The 11,083-nt window shown below is 38.9% G+C and overlaps 1 non-coding gene across 1 annotated transcript; it reads left to right on the top strand.

Annotated features, from left to right (window-relative positions):
• The first annotated feature begins 9,651 nt into the window (after nt 1-9,651).
• Nucleotides 9,652-9,758, top strand: LOC127088740 (small nucleolar RNA R71). The gene has a single exon (XR_007790563.1). It is a non-coding gene; the product is annotated as a small nucleolar RNA R71 (small nucleolar RNA).
• Nucleotides 9,759-11,083: the final 1,325 nt, after the last annotated feature.

Below are 11,083 nucleotides of genomic sequence, written 5' to 3'. Positions count from 1 at the left end.
AAGTTGTCGAACTCCATTCCGTTGGGATTTGGCGTGGACGCATCAATAGGCAAAGGAACACCGTCGTCGGTGACGGTTGGTTCCTCTTCGACTACATCGGCGATCGAGAGTGGGTAACGGTCGGCGAGCCACCGGTAAAAAGCTGGGACTCCCATAACTTGGAGGGGTTTGGGAACGGTGAATTAGGGGAAGAGCGATTGAAGGTGAGTGACGGTTGCCGGCGATGGATTCACGGTGTTAAGTCGGCAACAGAAAGAGAAGTGGATGAGATTTTATGGAGAAGAAGAACGTGATGAACGATTTTGTGTGTGAAAGGAAAATTTGTTTGGAGCTGGTTTTGGGTAATAGCCGTCGGCGATGGAGATTTTGTTGTGGGAAGGTTGTCAGCGGTTGTTCGTAAAGAGGGGAACGACGGATAATGGTTGTCCGACGACAGTGATTTGTGGATCTGTAAGTTGGAAGGTCAAAGGTTGGAGATGAAATTGGGAGGGTTTTACAAGGTGAAGAGCGGAAGGTGTGGTGGAGATGGGAAATGAAGAAAAGGAAACAATAATCTTTTTAATTTCTTTTTTTTTGTTTTCTTTTTTCGCAGCAGAGAGGTGGTGGAGAGAGGAGGCATATATGAGTGGGTTGTGTCATTTAATGGTGATAGGTGGCATGCAGAGTGAGGGAAACGTGAGGTGAGAGAGAAAAGAAGGAGTGGGAAATGTGAGAGGGAGACGTCTGGAGGGGGTAGTGTGTAGGGAAAGGAAAACGTGAGAATTATGAGTGGGTGAGGGGATAGGTGGCGGCGATGTTGCAGTTTAGAAGCTAGCTGGGTTTTGGCATCAGCTTTTTGCATTCCAATTGTAACTTAATTTATTTGCTTTCACTATTGGCTTGGTGTACTAGCTTGTGTAGCTTTGTTCTTTTCATTTTTTCTCTTCATTCCTTATTGTAAATGCAAATGTACCTCATTAAATTTGATAAAAACGGTGGTGGTTTTGAGATATTTGGATAATTGGTTATGAATTCACTAAATGGATTAAAAAGATGGATATGGGTTAAAATTGGATTTTTTTTTAAAATGGATGATTGAATGGTTAATTTGGATATTAATATGGATATGGATGGAGTTTGGATAAGAAAAATGGTTCACTTATTAAAATTGATTAAATCAATCAATTCAAATAAAAAATCACAACTTCCTGAATAAGTATGATAAAAGTGAAATGAAAACGTGGAAATTCATATTTATTCAAACCAAATATTTTGGCGAAAGAATAAAATTAAAATGACTAACAATGAATAAAAGTCGGGCAAAAATTTGCTCGAAAAATTAAATCGGATGTACTAAAATGATCAGCACAAAATATACTTATTGAAAAAATACAGCGTTTCTTTTAATTCCGAAATAAATTTTCATCGGTTAAAAGGCTCAGGCGGGTCAAAATGCAACTGAAACAGTCGCTGAAAAATATAACGGGCACACCAGCTTAAACTACATGAACTGTAGGTTAATAATACTGGCATCTGCAATTTTAAATTTGAAACTTTTTACCCGCTGATTTTCCATGTTCTTGAGAAACGATATAACCGAATTGTCTGTATTTTCAAGAATTTATTCTGACTGATATTTTATGTGTTATTCATGATGAAATGTGTGTTATGCTATACATACTGATGCAAATTAAAAATGAAACTGAATTTATGAAAATTTTAAAATGCCCGGACAAAATTGGGGTATGACAATGCAATGTGGTCTTCCCCATGTGTGTGCCTTTATAGTTGCTTTGACCATAAATTTTCAATGGAATTTTGGTTTACCAACATAATATATAGTATATAGGAATAATAAACATGATATAGTTAAATGAAATTAAATCGAAAAATTGACGAATAAAAGAATGGAGTAGACGGGAGAAGATGAAATAATTTGTCTACTGGAATAAAAATAACTAAAGTAATTAATCCCAATGTGTAAAAGCAAATAACAATAAAATTCCAAAAAATAAAATAAAATAAAAGTCAGTAAATCGGTAATACTCTAATAAATTAGCCATTACGATGGCTGCTGGTAGGAGGAGCGAACGAGTAGAAGTGCTGGTAAATGTGATCCAGGTTCTCTGTCACTACATCCATAAAGTCGTGGAAATCCATGCGCAGGATGCTCAGCTCGCCTCTGAGATTGGCGACATTTGTCTGAACAGCTTCGATGGCAGCAACATGATCGGTAAGAGGTGCAGCAGGTATAACCAGGGCATGTGATTCAGCGTCAGAGAGATAATTGTCATAGTGATCATAGATTTAGGGTGTCTCTGAAGGAGAAGGTGGTGCATCTGGTGGTCCATCCAAATCATAGAGCCAATTGTTCTTATCATGTACACTCATCATAGGGTTTGGCAGGGTAAACAGGTGTACTACTTGGCTGTTAATTAGGAATTCAAACACATCCGGGCCTAGGTTCCTAATGATACCGGTGTTGACACAAATTCGGATGTTCATAGGTCGTATAACCCTGACGAGTGGGTATTTCAATCCCATGGCATTTGCTATCATGGTCACTAAGCCTCCCACTAAGATTGGTCCATAGTTCTCCTGTGCTATATGATACAAATTAGATATCATGAATGTAGCAGCGTTAATAGGTCTGGCCTGTGATGCACAGTACATTATAAAGAGTTCGTCTTTGGACACAAAGGTTTTGTTCTGTTCCTTTCCAAATAAGGTGTGAGCTAGGATCTTATGAAAGTAACGAATCGCAGGGTTATGGATGTTCTCTGAATGCATAAGGTCTGGCTCGAGATGGTCGTTTCCTATAATGCTTCCCCAAAAGAGATCTAATTAATGGTCTACTAGCTTGTCTTCCTGGGTAATGGTAAAGGTATCAGGGCCATTAGGGCATCTTAGGAGTTCAGTCATTTCTCTGTGGGTGTAGCGGTAGTAATTATCAAACAACCTAAAGGTGATTAGGCCTTTGTTAAATCCCATACCATGGTTTGGCAGGTACACTAGGGAGCTTAGGAATTCTAAAGTCAACCTACTGTAGGAACTGAATTTTCTTTTGATGGCAAAGGTGTCCTAGCCTAGTTGGTTAATTAGGAACATAACAATGTCTCTTATACCTAATTTGGTCATGGTGTGTCCATCTGGGTACAAGGTTAGTGTCATTTCTCTCTGAGCTAGAGCCTCAATATGTCTCCTTTGAGCTCTGCCTCTGAAGACTATATCTATGTAATCTACTTATTGCATTGTGATAGTTAGTAGCTAGATAAAATCAAGTAGATAATATCATTAAATTAGTAATGGTCAATAATACAGAAAGGTACCGATTAACTTTATGCGAAATAAGAAAGAAAAAAGAAATGAAAATTACGCAGTAGTAATAATTATAAATTTGGGTAATGAAATCAAATAGTTAAAGACAAAGTGTGGGTTGTCTCCCACCAAGCGCTTTGTTTATTGTCGTAAGCTCAACAGAAATAGGACAAGCGTTATTCTTTTGAATGAGCGTGGAGCTCTGCAAGCTTTAGATTTGCAATGAAATCATTGTTATCAATGTTGTGGTAATGTTTCAAACGTTGGTCGTTTACCATGAATGGTTCGCACGGTTTTCCTTTTATCTCTATTGCTCCAATCGGAAAGATATTGGTAATTTCGAAAGGACCAGACCATCTAGAACGAAGTTTTTCGGGAAAGATTCTGAAGCGGGAGTTAAACAGGTGTACTTTGTCGCCTTCCTTAAACTCTTTCCTTAATATGCGATTGTCGGTCCATTTTTTTGTTCTTTCTTTATAAATTCGGGAATTCTCATACGCATCTAGTCTAAGTTCCTCTAGTTCGTGGATATCTAATATTCTTTTTTTGCCTGAGGCATTATAATTGAGATTAAGAGTCTTAATGGCCCAATATGCTTTATGTTCTAATTCTACTGGCAGATGACATGATTTTCCATAAACTAGCTTTAAAGGTGTGGTTCCTGGTGGGGTCTTATAAGCTGTCCTATATGCCTACAGGGATTCTGTAATTTTGAGGACCAATCTTTCCTGGAGGTGGCAACTGTCTTTTCTAAGATTTGTTTAATTTCTCGGTTTGAGACTTCTACTTGCCCACTCGTCTGTGGGTGATAGGGTGTTTCTACGCGGTGCCGGACTCCATATTTCAGTAATAGCTTTTCAAAAATCCTTGAAATAAAATGGGAGCCACCATCATTGATGACAAGTCTCGGCACTCCGAATCTGGGGAAGATTATTCGCTTAAAGAGTCTAATTACCACTCGTGTGTCGTTCGTTGGAGAGGTTATGGCCTCAATCCATTTTGATACGTAATCGACCGCAACAAGGATATACTTATTACCAAAAGAGGATGGAATAGGTCCTATAAAATCAATTCCCTAAACATCGAAGACTTCTACTTCCAAAATGCCTTTAAGCGGCATTTCGTTGCGTCTAGATATGTTGCCAATGCATTGACACCGGTCGCAATTTGTGATCGCGATGTGGACATATTTCCACAAAGTGGGCCAAAAGAGGCCGACTTGCAAGATCTTAGTGCAAGTCTTCGAGGTGCTTGCATGTCCTCCATAGGGAGCAAAATGATAGTGGGAGATTACGTTTTCTACCTTATCCTCGGGGACACATCGACGGAAAATGTCGTCGGCGCCTCTCTTGGAAAGTAGAGGCTCATCCCAATAGTAGTGTTTAAGATCGTGGAAGAATTTTTTCTTTTGTTGGTAGGTCAAGTCTGGTGGAAGCACCCTAGCTGCTAAGTATTTGACGAAGTCAGCGTACCATGGTAGTGTGGTTTGGGTGTAAATTGCTTCCACTGCCTCGTTTGTTTTGGTATCCTTATGGGTTAACACATCTTTAGTTGTATTGCTTTCCAATTGGGTTATAAGTCTTTCGTACGGAAAATCATCGTTTATAGGCACTCGTTCAGGGTCAATACCTTCCATTCTTGACAAGTGATCGGCCACGACGTTTTTAGTGCCCCTTTTATCTTTGATTTCTAGGTTAAACTCTTGTAATAGTAAGATCCACCTTAGGAGTCTTGGTTTGGCATCTTTTTTGTTTAACAGGTACCTAATTGCAGCATGATCAGTATAGATAATTATCTTTGCTCCTACTAGGTAGGAACAGAATTTATCCAGAGCAAACACTACGGCTAAAAGTTCCTTTTTTGTGGTGACATAGTTCATCTGTGCAGGGTCTAGGGTTCTACTTGCATAGTATATTGCATGAAGTTTCTTATCCCTTCTTTGTCCTAAGACTGCACATACAACATAGTCACTAGCGTCACACATGATTTCAAAGGGTAATCTCCAATCGGGTGGTTGCATGATAGGTGTGGTAATAAGAGATGTTTTCAGTTGTTCAAACGCCTCTAGGAATTTGTCATCAAAGATGAATTCGGCGTATTTCATCAATAAGCCAGTCAGTGGTTTTGTGATTTTTGAGAAATCTTTAATGAATCCCCGGTAGAAACCGGCATGTCCTAAGAAGCTTCGTATTTCTCTTACGGTTTTCAGAGGCTGGAGGTTTTCTATAACTTCTATTTTGGCCTTGTCGACTTCAATCCCCTTGTCGGATACTATGTGTCCGAGCACGATTCCTTGTCAGACCATGAAATGGCATTTTTCCCAGTTTAGCACGAGGTTCACTTTTACGCATCTTTTTAGTACCATTTCAAGATTCGATAAGCATCCTTTAAAGCTATGTCTGCATACAGAGAAATCATCCATGAAGACTTCCATGATGTCATCTATAAAATCAGCGAAAATTGACATCATGCATCTTTGGAATGTTGTGGGAGCGTTACACAGTCCGAATGGCATTCGTCGGTAGGCGAATGTACCATAGGGGCATGTGAAGGTCGTTTTCTCTTGGTCGTCGGGATGAATAGGAATTTGGAAAAATCCCGAATAACTGTCTAGGTAGCAGAAGTGAGAATGCTTAGCCAATCTTTCAAGTATTTGATCGATAAACGGTAAAGGAAAATGATCCTTCCGAGTGGATTTGTTTAATTTTCTATAATCAATACACATTCTACTTCCAGTAACCACTCTTTGTGCTATAGATTCTCCTTTTTCATTATTCACAACTGTGACGCCTCCCTTCTTTGGTACGACATGCACTGGGCTGACCCATTTATTATCGGATATCGGGTAGATAATACCTGCTTCTAACAGATTTTGCACTTCTTTCTTTACTACATCACTCAGAATGAGATTTATCCTTCTTTGATGTTCTCCAGAGGTCTTACTGTCTTCCTCTAGCATTATGCGATGCATGCATATGGAAGGGCTTATTCCTTTTAGATCTGAGATGTTGTAGCCTAAAGCAATTGGGTATTTTCTCAAAACGTGTAGAAGCTTTTCGGTCTCTATCTGCCCTAAGTATGCATTTACTATTACAGGTCGCTCGAGTTCAGTGTCTAGGAATTCGTACCTTAGATTTTTGGGTAACGTCTTAATTTTTAGGGATGGTTTCTTTGGGCAAGGCATATGATCAGGCGTTAGTGCTAGGTATTCACTTAGGTTGTCATCTTGGTATTCCTTATTTAAATTTTCATCTTCAAAAGTAGGAGGCCTTGGAATTTTCAGTATTTCGGAGTATGATGTTTGTTCATTCTCCATCTCTATTATGCATTCGTCGATGACATCTAGTAGACAACATGTATCGTCTATAGCTGGTGCCTTTAAGAATTGTGTCAAAATGAACTCGACTTTTTCCTCACCAACTTCAAAGGTTAGCTTGCCTTTCTTAACATCTATAATAGCTCCGGCTGTAGCTAGGAATGTTCTTCCTAATATGATAGGGATGTTGGAATCCTCTTTTATATCCACGATTATAAAATCAGTAGGAATATAGAATTGTCCTATGCGCACCGAAATGTTTTCTAGCATAACTACGGGAAATTTAACAGAACGATATGCAAGTTGTACAGACATCCTCGTAGGTATTAGTTCTCCCATTTTTAGCCTTTCGCATATGGACAAGGGCATTAAACTAATACTGGCTCCTAAGTCGCATAGTACTTTGTCGATGACAAACTTTCCAATTACACAGGGTATGGAGAAACTACCTGGGTCTTTCAGCTTATGAGGCATATTGTTTTGTATTATGGCGATACACTCAGCAATAAGTGTAAAGGTTTCGTTATCCTCTATCTTCTTCTTTTTAGATAAGATTTTGTTGAGAAACTTAGCATATGAGGGCATTTGAGTGATGGCTTCCGTAAAGGGTATTGTGATATTCAATTGTTTTAGAAGCTCTACGAATTTTTTAAATTGTCCTACACTTTTAGATTTAACAAGTCTTTGAGGATAAGGGATAGGGGGTTTATATGGTGGTGGAGGCACATAAGGTTCTTCTTTCTATATGGCCTCTTTGTTTTTATCTTCCTCTTGTTCGTCTTCCTTCTCAGTTACCTTACCTGGGTCTTGGTGCATGGTGAAGGAGAAGAGCGGTCCAAAACGCATCAAAATTTAAAATTTCTCCTTTAGTGATCCTCACGAATGAGCATGATCAGTGATAGAATCGTTACCTCTTGTGGCGATTATAACCTTTGATGCAGATCTACGGAGCGATCACGCACGTTGAACGATGACAACGCCTCTACTCAATCCACACGAACGAATTCCTTCAATCTCAGTGCTAGCTGCTACGAATGAAGGCTTTGAGTGAGAGAGAGAGAGAAAAACTAAATTGCAACTGCACAAGTGCTTCTACACAAGGGTTATATTTATAGAACCACTTGTGTGGGCTGCAAGCTAAAAAGCCCACTCAATTATATGTGGCACATATCTTATAATATGCCAAAATCACTTAAGTGCGTGGTACCTTACCATATTTCGTATTCTACTTAAGTACACCATACCTTACGGTGTTCTATAATTCACTTAAGGGCACCGTACATTACGGTATTCCTTAGTTACTCTATCTCTCATCAATCCTTCCTTTTGTGTGTGACCCTGTAGGTTTTCGCGGCATTGGCAATTATATTAAATCACGTATTTAACATGATAAATAGTGAGCGGTATCTAGCAACACGTCACTGCTACCCAAGACACGAAAATGTCATGTGATCTGACAAATCCTTTTGTGATAATACTTATGTATACAATTACCCTTATGCCCTTATGTCTATATTGAACACAAGACATAAACTGTGTCATCCTTGTCCAGTTCAATATTAGGCCCATAGACATTTATCCTGTTACGCAGGATGGGCAAATTCCATCTAGGTCACTCATGTCCCTTAGCATGCTTCATGGAGTACCCATCAACTGTCTTTATGGTCATCCAGTTATGGACAATGTTTGATAATCAATAAGGCACTCGAATCTACATCTAGGGTCCATAGTGGTTTCAGGTCGAAGGGTGGTATACACCATTATCACCATGAGAATAACTTATGACACTTTGCATAACATTCTATATAGTATTCTCATAGCGGGTCAATCCAGTATAAATATGTCTCTTAATATTCATACCTATGTTTAAGACTTGATAACTCCTTATCCATGATCCATGAGATGTGATCATCAGTCTATATACATAATAGTCTTAATGCTTTAATGTTATCCCACTTCACAATAAAGCTCGACTATGGATACTTTAAGAATAGTGTCCTTATGTTTAATGTGATCTCATGATTAAGTCATACTTGATACATTAAACGGACTATCTATTCTACGGACTTTATTAGACAAACATAATAAAGAAAAAGCCTTTTATTATTAATAAATAATTCGATACAAGTACCAAAAGTATTGGCCTCTAGGGATTACACCAACACATGGATGGGTTTTGAGTTCTAGGGTTGGTCGGTCCATCAAGTTCTGTCCCACTTCGTAGTACAATAGCATTTGCATAACCTTTCAGGTTTGGTTGCGGCTGTCCAGGAAATGTGCCTGCAAGAGCAACATTAGGTGCTTGTTGTTGAGCCACTTGTGAGATTTATGTTTCCAACATTTTGTTGTGGGCGGCTAATGCGTCTACCTTGTTTGCTAACTGCTTGATTTGCTCACTAATGTGTATGTTTTGATTTAGGAAATCCTTATTTATTTGGGCTTGGGTAGCTATGAAGTTTTCCATCATTATTTCTAAGTTTGATTTCCTAGGAGCATTTTGAGTATTTGTGGCAGCTTTATGATATCTTGGTGGTACATCAGGTGCTTGGTTAGGTGCATACGATGCATTATTGTTTTTGTACAAAAAGTTAGGATGGTTTTTCCAACCTGGGTTATAGGTGTTTGAGTAAAGGTTTCCTTGAGCATAGTTCACCTGGTTTATGGAGGTTCCTGTCAAGAGTTGACATTCTGGGGCAGAATGCCCTTGAACTCCGTGTATCTCGCAGTTTGGTACTATGGCAGCCACGGTGGCTGCTAGTGTTATGGTCAAGTTGTCTATCTTTTGAGTCAGAGCATCTACCTTGGTGTTGACATGGTCAAGACTGCTTAATTCGTACATGCCTCCCTTCGTTTGAGGTTTCTTTATAGAGGTTCTTTCGCTTCCCCATTAGTAATGATTTTTTGCCATACTTTAGATAAGTTGATAGGCCTCATTGTATGGTTTATCCATCAGTGCGCCACCTGCAACGACGTCTATTGTCAATCTTGTATTGTACAAGAGACCATTGTAAAAGGTGTGAATGATCAACCATTCTTCTAGACCGTGATGTGGACAAAGCCTCATCATGTCTTTGTATCTCTCCCAAGCTTCAAAAAGTGATTCATTATCCTTTTGTTTAAATTCGTTTATTTGGGCTCTTAGCATAGTCGTCTTACTAGGTTGGAAATATCGGGCTAAGAAGACTTTCTTCAACTTGTTCCACATAGTGACAGAGTTGGATGGTAGAGACTTGAGCCAAGCTCTATCTCTATCTCTTAATGAAAATGGGAAAAGACATAGTCTTACAACTTCTGGGCTGATACCATTCACTTTCATTATGTCTGCATATTGTAAAAATACTGACAAGTGTAAGTTCGGGTCCTCTGTGGAACTACCTAAAAACTGGTTTTGCTGTACGGCTGACAACATCGGAGGTTTTAGCTCAAAATTATTGGCCTTGATGGCAGGGGCAGCGATGTTGTTATGTGGTTCAATCTGTGAAGGGATTGCATAGTACTTAAGAGGACGGTTTTGCACTCCTTCGGCCATCTCTGGTTGAATAACTGATTCAGAAGTAGGGATGTTAAGGTCAGAAAGATTTAGCTTGATACGATGTTCCCGTATCAAGACTCGTATCTGGCGTTCTAATCTAAGATAAGGCTCAGGTTCGTCGAATTGTAGCTTTAATTTCTCGCCTTGAGAGTGAGTACTTGGAATACACTCGACAAATGTAGATAGGGAAAAAATAATTGTTTGCCTTAGTCTATACTGGGAAACACTGGAGTTACGATATCGACTAACTTAGCCCCCAGCAACGACGCCAAAAACTTGATCCCGACTTAGTAAGTCTATGGGAATCGTGACTGCAAGTGCACAGTCCTATCGCGTAGTTTTAAAGATTATCGAACCCACAAGGACTAACAATCGAACGTATCGTGGTCTAATGTTGCTATGTAAATCTAAGACTGATGATCGTTCTTAGATTGGAGGGATGAAGAGAAATAACTATAACGTAAATAGAAGACCAATAAAGATATGCGATAAAGGGATATTGGTATGTAACGCATCAAACTTCGGGGATTCGATAGATAGTTTGTGTAATCTTATTGGTCAAAATATTCTCCAGTAGAAATTATTTATAGAAAGGACTTAGTCTCACACTCTCGTTTTTATTGACTCTGACCATACTCCTAAACCAGAATGCTTGGCTCTTGCGGTCTCATTTTGAATTTAAAAGTAATTTTTGAATATAAATAAAGTCTAATTAATCCTAAAGCGCTCTCCCTGTATTTAGGATTAATGCCTAGTTTCAGCTATCTGGTTAAAATCTCAAACTCTCGTTCTTGTTGACCATAACCTTAGTTTGTTTTGTACTCTCATACGAAAAACAGTTTGATTAAAATAAGAAACTAAAAACCGGAAAAATAAGTTTTATAAAAACTAACACGAATTATTTATGAATCCCGTCGTTTCGACGGTCTTTACATACC

The sequence above is a fragment of the Lathyrus oleraceus genome, chromosome 5 (assembly GCF_024323335.1).
Source record: "Lathyrus oleraceus cultivar Zhongwan6 chromosome 5, CAAS_Psat_ZW6_1.0, whole genome shotgun sequence".
NCBI lineage: Eukaryota > Viridiplantae > Streptophyta > Magnoliopsida > Fabales > Fabaceae > Lathyrus > Lathyrus oleraceus.
This window is presented reverse-complemented; position numbering and strand designations above follow the sequence as displayed.